Genomic DNA, 14357 nt, shown 5'->3' with positions numbered 1-14357 from the left:
TGAGCCACCGCTCCCGGCCAAGTGCCAATTACTTAATATTCCTAACTTTTTAACATATCCTAAAATACAACTCGACACCCAAGTTCAGGCGTTCGCGGATGGTCTTTGCTGGCTGCACTCCTCCCTCCGGCTCTGCTCCAGCCCAGCCCCAGCCTCCTACCCTGGGGGCACCGCTGTCCCGCGGCCGAGGAAGCTGCGCCGCACCGGCCTCTGCCGCCACCTGGCGCCCGGCCGGGGCACGACGCCCTGGACAGCCTCCCTAATAATATGAGCCGCACGCTCCCGTGGGCGCCCCTGTCCCTCGCGGCCGCGCGTCTCGGTGCCCCTTCCGTGGGATCACGTGGGCCCAGGTTCCCTCCGGGTTGAAAGCAGGGAACCTGCAGGGCTCACTCATCCTAAAAACGACCTTAATCCTGCTAGCCTCCAGGAGCCCCGCACCCTGCTTGCCCTGACCCCGGGGAGGGCACCCCATCCCGCCACCCCACATCCCAGAGCCGACTCAGGGCTAAATTTTCCCCTTAGCTCCGTCAGGGCCCTGAATGACCCCCGCACACCCGTGCGCACTTCCTCTGGGCTAGCCTGACCCTCATACCTGCAGCCCCTTCTTCGCCCAGTCCCTCAGCTGCTCTCAAAGCCAGTGTCCTCAAGACTGCGCCTGTCACGGTCGTGCGTGGTCCCCACGCAGTCCGCGCCTAGACCCATCCTACTGGATCGCCCAGAGGCCTCAACGGAGGGCTGTGCTTTTTCTTTCTTTTTTTTGGGGGGCGGGGGAGGCAGGGAGAGGGGTCTTGCTCTGTCGCTCAGGCTGGAGTGCTGTGGCGCGATCTCGGCTCACTGCAACCTCTGCCTCCCGGGTTCAAGCAGTTTCCTGCCTCAGCCTCCCAAGTAGCTGGGACTACAGGGCCCCGCCATCACACCCAGCTAATGTTTTTAGAGATGGGGTTTCGTCATGTTGGCTAGGCTGGTCTTGAACTCCTGACCTCAAGTTATCCTCCCGCCTCAGCCTCCCAAAGTGCTGAGATTACAGGCATGAGCCACTGCCCAGGCCCTTAAAATCCACTTTTCATTGCACATCACAATACAATTCAGAAATGGCTTGTTGTTGTTATGTAGGATAAGAGATGACACTTCAAAATGATGATGTTTAAAAATTTTCGCACAGTTCATGGGGCACCCACTTATTGAGCCTTTTATCTTTCCAATTTGCTTCAAATGCCAAACGACCATTGAATGGCCAACGTTGAGTTCTTCGGCAACTTCTCTGTAGCTGTAAGAGGATCAGCTTTGATGACTGCCCTCAATTGATCACTGTCAACTTCTGATGGCCGGCATCTACTGGCAAAACTTCTTGAACCACCACTGCACTGTGTGCCCTAGCAGTTTCTGGGCCAAATGCGTTGTTGATGTTGCCAGTTGTCTCTTCCACATTTTGACCTCAAATAAGAAAATTGCTCAAATTTGCTTTTTGTCTAACATCATTTCCATAGTCTAAAATAAACATAAAATAAACAGCAAGTAATAAGTCATTAGCAAAAAACATAAAGCGAGAAATGCCCGTTAAAATGATGTATAACATCATATTTATTTAAGAACATATTCCAGTATCAAACAGCAAATTCCAACAACGCAAAAACCACAATTACTTTTGCATTCACCTAAAATTGGAACAACACAGAGAAGACTAGCATGGCCCCTAAAAAAAAATACATAAAAATAAACTGCAGAAAGGATTATTTTATTTAGTCTAATTTGTTTTGTTTGTTTGTTTAGACCTACATATTGGCCAGTTTTTTGTCCTTACTTTTTGTGTGTCTGACCTTCATCTGGCATCATCTTCCTTCTGCCTGATATACAGGTATATTTTTTACAAGTTTTCTTAGTGAGGATGTCTAGTGGCAAACACTCATTTTGTTTACCTGAAAATGTCTTTATCTTACCCTAATTTTTTTTTTCTTTTTTTTTTCTGAGACTAGATCTCACTCTGTTGCCTAGGTTGGAGTGCAGTGGCGCAAGCATAGCCTGGTATCCTCCATCTCCTGGGCTCAAATTATCCTTCTGCCTCAGCCTCCCGAGTGGCTGGAACTACAGGCATGCACTGCCATGCCCAGCTAACATTTTAAAAATTTTATTAGAGACAAGGTCTCACTATGTTGCCCACGCTGGTCATGAACTCTTGAGCTCAAGCTCCCCAAAGTGCTGGGATTACAGGCATGAGCCACTGCACCCGTATTTTGTTCTAATTCTTTTTTTTTTTTTGAGATGGAGTTCCGCTCTCGTCGACCAGGCTGGAGTGCAATGGTGCGATCTCGGCTCACTGCAACCTCCGTCTCCTGGGTTCAAGCACTTCTCCTGCCTCAACCTCCCAAGTAGCTGGGATTACAGGCACGTACCACAATGCCCGGCTAATTTTTTTTGTATTTTTAGTAGAGATGGGGTTTCACCATGTTGGTCAGGCTGGTCTCAAACTCGTGACCTCAGGTGATCCGCTCACCTTGACCTCGCAAAGTGCTGGGATTACAGGCATGAGCCACCGCACCCGGCACTCTAAATATTAAAATATATATATTTTTCTATGTATGGTATTTTAGGTACACAATTATTTTCTTTGAGCTCGCTAACAATATTCCATTTTTAGCTCTGCCTCTGTTGTGGGTGATGAAAATAGATAATCTTTGTTCATTTGGACATCTCCATCGTCTTCAGTGCTGCCTTGGAGGCTTCTCTTAGTTGTTGGTGCTTGATAATTCATTATGGAGTGCCTAACTGTGGGTTCTTTTTATTTATTCCATTTACTTATTAGAAATTCTTAGGAATTATAATAATAATAATAATAATTATTATTATTATTATTTTGAGACAGAGTCTCACTCTGTTGCCCCAGGCTGGAGAGCAATGGCGTGATCTTGGCTCACTGCAACCTCTACCTCCCAAGTTCAAGCGATTCTCCTGCCTCAACCTCCTGAGTAGCTGGGATTACAGGTGCCCACCACTATGCCCGGCTAATTTTTGTATTTTTAGTAGAGACGGGTTTTCACCATGTTGGTCAGGCTGGTCTCGAATTCCCAACCTCAGGTGATCCACCTGCCTCAGCCTCCCAAAGAGCTGGAATTACAGGCGTGAGCCACCACGCCTGGCCTCTCAGGAATCATTTCTGAGGAAACATTCTTAGAAATATTTCTACAAATATAATCTTAGCCTTATTCTTTCTCTTTCCTCTGAAATTCCAACACCCATATGATAGGCCTTGTCATTGTATTCTCCGAGTTTCTTAACTTTTTTTTTTTCATATTTTCTATCTTTTTTTCTCTCTATACTGCATTCTGGGTAATTTTATTAGATTTATTTTGTAATTCACTAATTTTATCTTCTACTATGTCTTCCGTTAAACCTCTCCATTTGCTCTGATAATTTAATTATTTTTTGTCTTTGTAATTTGGTCCTTTTTCAAATGTGCTTGGTCAATATTTTTCGATTTTTTAATTCTAAAATAAACATACACAAAAAGTTGAAATAATAGTATAATGAACTCTTATTTATCAGTTGTTAATATTTTTGCTATATTTGTTGTATCTATTTTTCTATAGATTATTTTGCTAAAAGATTCGAAATAAGTTGCAGACATGACATTTGACTCCTAAGTACTTCAGTGGAAACGAATCTTCTAAGAATACTGGCATTTTCTTACAAATCCAGAATTCCATCATTATGCCTAAGTATAATGCCTAAGTGATATTCTGCAATTTGCGATGTTCAGATATTGTCCATATTTTGCAAAATACATCACTAAATAATCTCCTAACATCATTTAATACCTAGTCTACATTCACATTTGCTTGATTGAGCCTAAAATGTCTTATTTTTCCAAGGATTTAATAAGGGTTCATGTCTTAATTTTTGTTATGCCTCATTTTAATAGCTTTTATGAGATACAATTGACCTATGTTAAACTGCACATATTAAAGGGTACAGTTTGATAGGTTTTGACACGTGTGTAGGTGTGAAACCTTCATTACAACCAATGCATGAACATATCCCGTCACTCCTAAATATCTTCTTGTTCTTCTTTGTACTCTTTCTACTCCCTGCTCCCTAATTCCCAGGCAATTACTGATCTTTTTTCAGTCACTACAGATTAGATTTAATTTTCTAGCATTTTTAGTAAATGGAATTATACACTAAATCTTCTTTTCTTTCTGGCTTCTTTTGCCTTGAATAGTTACCTTTAGATTTATCCATGTTGTTGCATGAATCAATACCTCGTTCCTTTTAACTGCAGATAGGGTGAAATTCATACTTCATTAAGATTGAGTTATCCAACCTATCAACACAGTATATCTCTCCATCTATTCAAGTTTCCTTTAATTTCTCCCAGTGATATTCTGCAATTTGCAATGTTCAGATATTGTCCATATTTTACAAAATACATCACTAAATGTTTCATATTTTTGATATATTAAAATATATTGTTTATGTAGTTTCAAATTTATTGTTCAGTTGTTTTTTAAAGATTGGCTCTGTATCCTGTAAGCTTACTAAACTCGTTTATAAATTGTTGTAGCTTTTTTGTTGATTCCAAAAGGATTTTTCAACTAAAGAAATGTGTTTTCTGGCCAGGTGTGGTGGCTCACACCTGTAATCCCAGCACTTTGGAAGGCTGATGTGAGTGGATCACCTGAGATCAGGAGATCAAGAGCAGCCTGACCAATATGGTGAAACCCCGTCTCTACTAAAAATACAAAATTAGCCAGGTGTAGTGGTGGGTGCTTGTAATCCCAGCTACTTGGGAGGCTGAGGCAGGAGAATTGCTTGAACCTGGGAGGCAGAAGTTGCAGTGAGCCAAGATCACGCGCCACTACACCCCAGCCTGGGCAACAACAGTGAGACTCCATCTCAAAAAAAAAAAGAAAGAAAAGAAAGAAATAGGTTTTCTGCAAATAAAGAGTTTTACTTTTTCCCCAAAACTGAAGCCTTTAATTTCTTTGTCTTGCTTTATTGCACTGGCTATAACCTCTAGTATAATGACAGATAGAAATGGTAACAGGAAATATTTGTTTTGCTTTCCTGCTATTAGAAAGAAAAATGAGTCTTTGACCATTAATTATTATACTAGCTGTAGTTTTTTTAATAGAAGCCCTTTATCCTATTGAAGACATGCCCTTCCTTTCCTAGTTTGTGAGTGTTTCTATCATGCATGAATGCTGGATTTGCTAAAATTGTGTTAAGAAGTTTTGCATTTATATTCATGAGGGCTCTCAGCCTGTTCTTTTGTTGTTGTCTTTCTTGGAACATGTTTTTTGGGTCTTTGTATCAGGGTAACACTGGTCTCTGAATTGGGAAGTATTTCTCTCTCTTGACTCTTACTGAACACACACTTTTCAAGTCATAGAAATGATGTTTCAGCTTTTGAATTTGTTGCTGTTCTTGCCTTTTGTTCTCAGCTGCCAAGGATGAAACACCAGCAGATATGGTGCAAGCTATGCAAGGGTAATGAAGAAGGAAAAAGGTTTGGCATCGATCATTTGCTACCAGACACTGTTACAGGTTGTTGTTGTTGTTTATTGAGACAGAGTCTCATTCTATTGCCCAGGCTGGAGTGCAGTAGCATGGTCTCAGTTCACTGCAACCTCTGCCTCCCGGGCTGAAGCGAGTCTCCTGCCTCAGCTTCCCAAGTAGCTGGGACTACAGGCATGCACCACCACGCCTGGCTAATTTTTGTATTTTTAGTAGAGATGGGGTTTCATCATGTTGGCCAGGTTGGTCTTGAACTCCTGACCTCAAGCAATCTGCATGCCTTGGTCTCCCAAAGTGCTGGGATTACAGGCGTGAGCCACCACGCCCGGCCTGTTGCATATTTACTCTCCTTTCATTGTCTCACAATTTCCTGAAGAGTGTACGATGACTCCCATTTTACAAGTTTGTTAAGAGAGGTTAAATATTCGCCTAAAATGACACAGTACGTCTTGGAGTTGGGATGGAAAAGCAGCCTCAAGGCCTCTAGAGGCCTTGCACTCTTTCTTACACCAGGTAAGCAGAGTGAAGAATATACCTAGTAGTTCAGGAAACTGTGATCTAGAAATTTAACTTGAGTTCACTCCAGAGTTGTTTAATTTCACAGATTCCAAATTAAACTAAATCCTGACACTGGCCTGAAGTTTGCTAAATCAAGTTTAGCCTAAAGCTGCCTCCTAACATATTTTAAGTTCAGCCTAAAGATTTCTCTGTACGTCTTGTGGACTATATAGCATGTGGAGGTGTAAACAGATCATAGCCTACACCTGTTTTGGCCAATCAAATGTATCCAACTGTTTGAACTGTGTTTTTTTGTTTTGTTTTGTTTTGTTTGTATTTTGACAGAGTTTCACTCTTGTTGCCCAGGCTGGAGTGCAATGACATGATCTCGGCTCACCACAACCTCTGCCTCCTGGGTTCAAGCGATTATCCTGCCTCAGCCTCCCAAGTAGCTGGGATTACAGGTGTGCGCCACCACACCCGGCTAATTTTGTATTTTTAATAGAGATGGGATTTCTCCATGTTGGTGAGGCTGGCCTGGAACTCCCAACCTCAGGTGATCCACCCACCTCAGCCTCCCAAAGTGCTGGGAATACAGGTGTGAGCCACCTCGCCCAGCCTGAATTGTGTTTAAAGAAGGCAAATGCTGAGTTGTAACCAATCTGGCTGTTTCTGTACCTCACTTCCATTTTCTGTACATCTCTTTCCTTTTTCTGTCCATAAATCTTCCACCATGTGGACGTGCTGGAGTCTCTGTGAACCTGTTGTGACTCCATGGGCTGCCTGATTGGCAAATTGTTCATTGCTCAATTAAACTCCTTTAAATTTAATTTGGCTGAAGTTTTTCCTTTATCAAGTTGAAACTGTCTGGAGTAGTTCCAGGGATAAACTAACTTAGTTTAGCAACCTAAGCAAATAGAAATAATATGATAGTGAAAATAATACTAATAACAACTTATAACAAGTAGCTAAATCAAATGGTTGCTAAATCCAATGTGAAATTTGTAGCGATACCAGGCAACCTCATCTCATGACTTTCTAGGAAGCACTTGGCAGCCCAAGAAAGTGGACACAGTTCTACATGACAAGGATCATTGAAGGGATCATGTGAGGACCAGCAAGGAACTGATAGGGGCTGGGAGTGAAGGGCTGGGGGGAAGGTAGGTTGCTAACAAGAGCATGATTTCAAAAAGCATAGTCAGCTGCTCTGAAATAAAGAACAGTGTTACTCAATTGTAACCTCCCAGTGGGTTCACCTTGCCTGCTGCTTAGACAGAGTCAATTTATCAAGACAGGGGAATTGCAATAGAGACAGAGTAATTCACGCAGAGCCAGCTGGGCAGGAGACTAGAGTTTCATTATTACACACATCAGTTTCCCGAGCGCATTCGGGGAGCAGAATTTTTGAGGACAACTCGGTGGGTGGGGGGAAGTCAGTGAGCCGGCAGTGCTGATTGGTTAGAGATGAAATTAAAGGGAGACAGAGCTGTCTTCTTGCACTGAGTCAGTTCCTGGGTGGGGTACCACAAGATCACATGAGCCAGTTTATCAATCTGGGTGGTGCCAGCTTGAGTGCAGGGTCTGCAAACTATCTCAAGCACCGATCTTAGGAGCAGCTTAGGGAGGGTCAGAATCTTGTAGCCTCTAGCTGCATGACTCCTAAACTATAATTTTCTTTCTTTCTTTCCTTCCTTCCTTTCCCTCCCTCCCTCCTTTCCCTCCCTCCCTCCTTCTGCATGACTCCTAAACTATAATTTCCCCTCCTCTCCCCTCCCCTCCCCTTCCTTCCCTTCCTTTCCCTTCTCTTCTCTTTTCTTTCGACAGAGTTTTGCTCTTGTCGCCCAGGCTGCAGGGCAATGGCACCATCTCCACTCACAGCAACCTCCGCCTCCCAAGTTCAAGCAATTCTCCTGCCTCAGCCTCCCAAGTAGCTGGGATTATAGGCGCACCCACCACCACGCCTGGCTAATTTTTGGATTTTTAGTAGAGACGGGGTTTCACCACGTTAGCCAGGCTGGTCTCAAACTCCTGCCTCAATCTCCCAAAGTGCTGGGATTACAGGTGTGAGCCACCACGCCCAGCTGTTTAATCTCTTTTTAATAAAATATTTCATTGTTATCATTTGATTCTCATAGCACCATTTGAAGTATACGAGCGGTGTTAGTCCAATTTTAACACACTTGCTCAATTCGTGGAAAATGAACAGCAGAGCTGTTCTCCAGAGATGTTCAGATCCGCAGCCCAGTGCTTTTTTCCATATGATCTTTACCCACAACAGCTCCGACTCCAATTTTTTGAGTTTATACCTGGATCCTACACCACCCTTCTCCAGCCCTTTGGTCCTTGACATTGTTTCTTTATTCATCTGCACCAAGGACTGAGGCAGAAGTAACAATCTGTTTCAACAACGTCTACATTCAGAACATACTAGAAGATACAGCACACTACTTACACGGATCAGCAATTCAGCAATGTTCTCCTTTCATTTCATTGCTTAGAGCATATGTTGGTGGGAAGCTTGTTTGGTCATAAAAAGAACTGCCGAGCACAGGTACGCTATGGCCCTGCAGGTTCCTGGGGAGAGGCAACACATCTTCTTTGGAGAGGACAGATAAATATGTCCCCTCTGACACAACTACACAGACCCCTTTCCAAGCTCTGCAGCCATCCTCCCCACCTAATGAAATAAAATGTAGATTTCTGTTGTTTAATTGCACTTGATAAATCTTTTTTTTCTTTCAACCACTTTGAATAAACTTATATATTGTCAATAAATCTTTCGAGTTTCCATTTCTATAAAACATTCTGGGGCAGTGTACAGTACAAACTTCAGTGACATAAACTACCATTTGGAAGTATGATCTGTGTGTGTATTTCCACTTAAATAAGTAAGAACAAGTAATGTGTTCTATCATTCCATGGAAGTGTTACCCTGTAGCAATTTTCCAGGCTTCCTAGCCTTCAGCCTTGACTAATGACTTCAGTTCATTCTTCCAGAAAATTAAAGAGGCTGTTGTCATTCTGTGGTGGATACAAAGTTAGATAATTTTTCCCCCGAAAACAGAAAACACAAAAACATTCTTATATTTGGAGGCAGGAAAACCTCATCTGTTCAATTCCTCCCAGAAAATGAGAAGTTTAATGCAAGCTGAGCCTTCCTACCAGCCAATTAATTTCACCTGCCCCAGGGGACAGGAAGAAGCAGCATGGACTATTTCTCTTCCACACACCCACTCCTCCTGATCACTTTACTTTCATTATGTATTTACTTTAGAGACAGGATCTCACTCTGTTGCCCAGGCTGCAGTGCAGTGATGTGACCATAGCTCACTGCAGCCTTTAACTTTAGGGCTCAAGCGATCCTCCCACCTCAGCCTCCCAAGCGTGGGGAGTACATGCATAAGCCACTGGACCAGCCACCCATGCTTACTTTTTTTTTTTTTTTTTTTTTTTGAGACGGAGTCTCGCTCTGTCACCCAGGCTGGAGTGCGGTGGCACGATCTCGGCTCACTGCAAGCTCCACCTCCTGGGTTCACGCCATCATTCTCCTGCCTCAGCCTCCCGAGTAGCTGGGACTACAGGTGCCCGCCACCACGCCCGGCTAATTTTTTGTATTTTTAGTAGAGACGGGGTTTCACCATGTTAGCCAGAATGGTCTCGATCTCCTGACCTCGTGATCCGCCCGCCTCGGCCTCCCAAAGTGCTGGGATTACAGGCATGAGCCACGGCGCCTGGTCCCATGCTTCCTTTAAATTGCAGGAAGCAACAACGTTCTACAGCCAATGTTTTAGGGAGTGACGGTTGCTCTGTGAAGCTTAAAAATTCCAACATATTTTCTTCTGTAGATTCCTGAAAGACGCTCAGAGCCTTTCACTTCACAGAAAAATACAGGTGTCAAGCCGTGTGACCCCAGGAAAAACCACCTGACCTTTCTAGGTCTCAAATTGTAAAATGAGAAAGTTGAATTAGCTGCTCTCTGAGGTCGTCACAAAGTTTAATATTCTATGACTTTTCTAGGATTGAACCATAAAACATCAAGCATTTTTTTTTTTTTTTTTTTTTAGAAAATATGTTGGATGATGGTTAGAAGTCAATGGCCCTGGAGGCCATCCATTTCTAGGGTTCAGAGTGTTCCTGTCTGCTCGTTTGATCACAGCTGTGAGAGCACACTTGGGTATAATAAAAATAAAAATGTACTAATGATTCACGAGTAAACTTACGGCCATCTTTCTTTATGTGGATCACTGATAGCACGGAACTGTCCCTCTCCGGGGAGATAGGGTACACAGAGGGCAGCCACCTCAAAAGAGAAGATAGCCCTCTCCAAGCCGCTTCAATCCTCAACTCAGCCAACCTCAACTTGGGCCAGTCTTCATCTGGAGTCCAAGGTACACGGGAAAAGAGGTGCTGTTCCTCCCTGACCATCCCAGCCTTCTCCTCCTGTCCCCGCTGATCTCAGCCCCACCGGCCAGCACGCATGCTGAGTGTAGCTCTCCCCCACCATCCCAACCTTCTCCTCCTGTCCCCCCCACCTCAGCCCTCCTACCAGCAGGCATGCTGAGTGTAGCTCTCCCCCACCATCCCAACCTTCTCTTCCTGTCCCCCCCACCTCAGCCCTCCTACCAGCAAGCATACTGAGTGTGCTCTCCCCCACCATCCCAACCTTCTCTTCCTGTCCCCCCACCTCAGCCCCTCCTACCAGCACGCATGCTGAGTGTGCTCTCCTCGCCCACCCCCAGGACTGCTTGCCCCATCATCAAGCCTCCCGTGGCACCTTCAGCTTCAAAACCTTATCAGGGGCATCCTCAATTCTCCCTAGCAGACCCAGGTCTCAGCTCACACTTGCACCTGCCGTGGGCTCCGTCACAGACGCGTCTGCCCACCGCGGAGCCCTCTGGACTTCTTGGCAGCTGCTCATGCTGCTTTGCCCCGGGTTTCCATGCAGCTGTGCCACGCCTGGGTTCTGTGCCTCGCACCCTGGGTGTTCCTCTGAAGCTCACCCTCTGAGCATCCTCTCCTCAAGCTCCTGTGCTGTCCTTCCCATTCCCTGCGGGTGGGTGCTCCTCAAGCTTCCTGCCAGCCCAGGCCCCCCACTGCTCCTCTTGGGTGCACTTCTGGGAGCGCTTCTGTGGCTCCCCAAGTGCACTTCCAGTCCGGAGCCCTCCAGTGCACCCTGGACCTACATTTCCAAATACCTGGGGGTCCACACATCGAAGTCCTACCACCACACCACAGTCATCCTGTCACACCCAAACTCCCTGCTCCATCCAATCTGCCTCTCTTCTAGCAACCATCTCGCTTCCCTGGCTGGCACTCCTTGATTCCCTGGCGAATCTGTCTGATCAGTCAGCTGGCGCGGACCATTGTTGTGGGAAACTGAGGACTAGAGAGACTGACATGGAGAACAGGAGGATTGCTTATTTCAGATGCTCACTGGATTAGTGGATTCATATCCAAAAAGCTGAGCATTGAACAAAGACTGAGCGGGGTTTTTATAAGCAAACTTACAGAAGCAAACAAAAGCAGTTAATCACATGATAGGTCACATAATCTATAGCAAAATATCACTTAACTTGTGGCCTTGCATAGCTTGTAGCTTGTAACTGCACTGAAAGAAAAACAAGAACTGGCTAAATTATAGACATTTGTAAAACATAGTTATGCTTAAGAAGCCAGGGAAAGGAGTAACAGTAAAGGAATTTGTCTTTTTGCCTTTTTTTTCCTTCAACTTAGCCCTGGAAGGCGGGGCAGAGGGGGTTGTCTGGAGCCCATTCCTTTGGCCTTGGTTTTTTAAACAGCATTATCCTGTAACTGTCTTTGAAGTGAGCTTGCTAGGCAGAAGAAAACGTGTTCTTTTCTTTTTAACCCTTGCCTTGCCTGTTACTTTTCTTGGAGTGAATAAATGCATATTTATTTTTAAATTTCTGCCTCACCACGACATCATTGGCATAGTCGCCAGGCTCGGCTCGCCACCTCTTCCTGTCCGGTCCTGCTGCCAGAGCCTGGTGTGACACCTGCATCCTCTTGACCCCCGGCTTTTGTCACCTCGCAAACCTCTGCTTCCAGGCTCTCCTCTCACAGTCCTTCTGCTCTCCTGCCATCGGAGTCCCAGCTCTCACATTTAAGCCTGACCTTTTCGCTCCTAAGCTAAAATATTATGATGGCTTGCCAATTCCTGCACTAAGGATTTAAACATAGAACATGCGATACTTAAGATGTGCAAAATGGTAGAAGTCTTGCTATGGACACCTGCATGCCCATCAGCACCTCCATGACACGAGGCTGGAGGCCTGTGTCCTCACAGCTGCTGTGGTGCCTAACTCCAGGGCCCCCGCCCAGTCCTGCTTGCTATGCCCAAGAGTTGTGCTGTGAAACGAGGCCTGCCTATCACTCTCCCCTCTTTTCTTCCTCCCTCGGGGAAGTGACCCAGAGAGAGAGAGAGCTAGGAGTTTATCATTACCAGCCGTTTCTTTATCCTTTGCTGCCTCTTATCTCTAAGCTACATATAGCATTGTTTTGCCTGCTTTATATAAGTGATAGCATGTTGTACATGTCTTTATGCATCATTTTTTACTTTCAATTTCTCTTTCTTTTCTCCTTTTTTTCCTTTCTTTGTTTCTTTCTTTCTCCCTTTCTTTCTCTCTTTCTTCCTTCCTTTTCTTTTCTTTTTTCTCTTCTTTTTTGAGACAGAGTCTCACTCTGTCACCCAGGCTAGAGTGCAGTGGCATCATCTCGGCTCACTGCAATCTCTGCCTCCTGGATTCAAGCAATTCTCCTGACCTCAGGTGAGCTGCCCGCGTTGCCCTCCTGAAGTGCTAGGATTACAGGCATGAGCCATCACGCCCAGCCTCAATTTATTTGTAATAGAGATAGGGTCTCACTCTGTTGCTCAGGCTGGAGTGCAGTGGTGCAATCACCACTCACTGCAGCCTCCATCTCCCAGGCTCAAGGGATCCTCGCCCATCAGAGTCCTGAGTAGCTAGTACCACAGGTGTGCCCTGCCATGGCTGGCTAATTCACTTTCAATTTTGTTCATTTTCACTGCTATGTTGAATTCCATTGTATACTATACAATAATCTATTCTCCTGTGGATGAAATTTAGGCAATTTCTAATATTAAAAAAATTATAAATAATATTACTTTAGTTCATGCCACTGCACTTCGGCCTGGGCAACAGAGCAAGACCCTGTCTCAAAAAAATCACTTTAAACATTCTTGTGTATGTCTCTGTGTATGTAAATGTCCTGGAATGTAAGAATGGACATTCTAGGGTTTTAAGTCATTTTCAACATGATTGAAATACTTTACTTTCTTGCCAGCAGTACCTGAAAATTCCTGCTGTGCATCTTCATCTTCATTTGGTGTGATTAGACTTCCCAATATTTACTAAACTCTGGGATTTTCAGTTTTGGGAATTTCTAAGCAGGTTAAACTTCTCTTCATTTTACTTTCCTCCTCACTGATCTGCCTTTTTATTTTTCTCTATTTTAAAAATAAGGTGTATATATTTTAATCCAGCTATTATAATGATATATTCTAGATACTAGTATTCTATCAGATAAATGTGTTATAAAGATCTTCGCCATTCTGTGGCCTAATTTAGCTTATTTTGTCACTTAATAAATTCAAGTTTTGAGTGTAGTGTAATTTTTTTTTTTTTTTTTATGGAGCCTGGCTCTTGCTCAGGCTGGAGTGCAGTGGCGCAATTTCGGTTCACTGCAACCTCCCCCTCCCGGGTTCAAGCAATTCTCCTGCCTCTCAGCCTCCCTAGTAGCTGAGACTACAGGCACCAGCCAGCACGCCCGGCTAATTTTTGTGTTTTTAGTAGAGATGGGGTTTCACCGTGCTGGGCAGGCTGGTCTCAACCTCCCACCTCTGGTGATCCACTTGCCCCAGCCTCCCAAAATGCTAACATTACAGGCGTGAGCCACCTCGCCCGGCCTAATGTAATCTATTGTATCAACCTTTTTCTCATCTCCGTGAAGGGCGGGAGAGCCTGGGGTGTCTAAACTGCACATTGACGGATCCCATGAGGAAGGCCTGTGGGGAGCATGTGGAGCGCGGACCACCAGTGCAGCTGGGGAGGGAACGCGGGGCGCTGCCGGGGCAAGTCCGGGTGCTGAGAGGCAGGTCCCGGCACGGAGGGGCACGCGGGTGGCCGGGTTCCCAGGTGACAGGTGACAGCGTGCTGGCAGCCCTTGCAGCCCTCCCTCGCTCTCAGCGCCTCCTCTGCCTGGGCTCCCACTTTGGCGGCACTTGGGGAGCCCTTCAGCCCACCGCTGCACTGTGGGAGCCCCTTCCTGGGCTGGCCGAGACCACAGCCGGCTCTCTCAGCTTGCGGGGAGGT

At 45.1% G+C, this 14357-nt stretch overlaps 1 non-coding gene across 1 annotated transcript; it reads left to right on the top strand.

Moving 5' to 3' along the window:
• The first annotated feature begins 1634 nt into the window (after nt 1–1634).
• LOC112129982 (U6 spliceosomal RNA) lies at nt 1635–1738 on the top strand. The gene has a single exon (XR_002912307.2). It is a non-coding gene; the product is annotated as a U6 spliceosomal RNA (small nuclear RNA).
• The last annotated feature ends 12619 nt before the right edge of the window (nt 1739–14357 follow it).

The sequence above is a fragment of the Pongo abelii genome, chromosome 17, assembly GCF_028885655.2.
Source record: "Pongo abelii isolate AG06213 chromosome 17, NHGRI_mPonAbe1-v2.0_pri, whole genome shotgun sequence".
NCBI classification, from domain to species: Eukaryota; Metazoa; Chordata; class Mammalia; order Primates; family Hominidae; genus Pongo; species Pongo abelii.
Note: the sequence above shows the minus strand (reverse complement) of the source record. Positions and strands in the feature narration are given on the sequence as shown.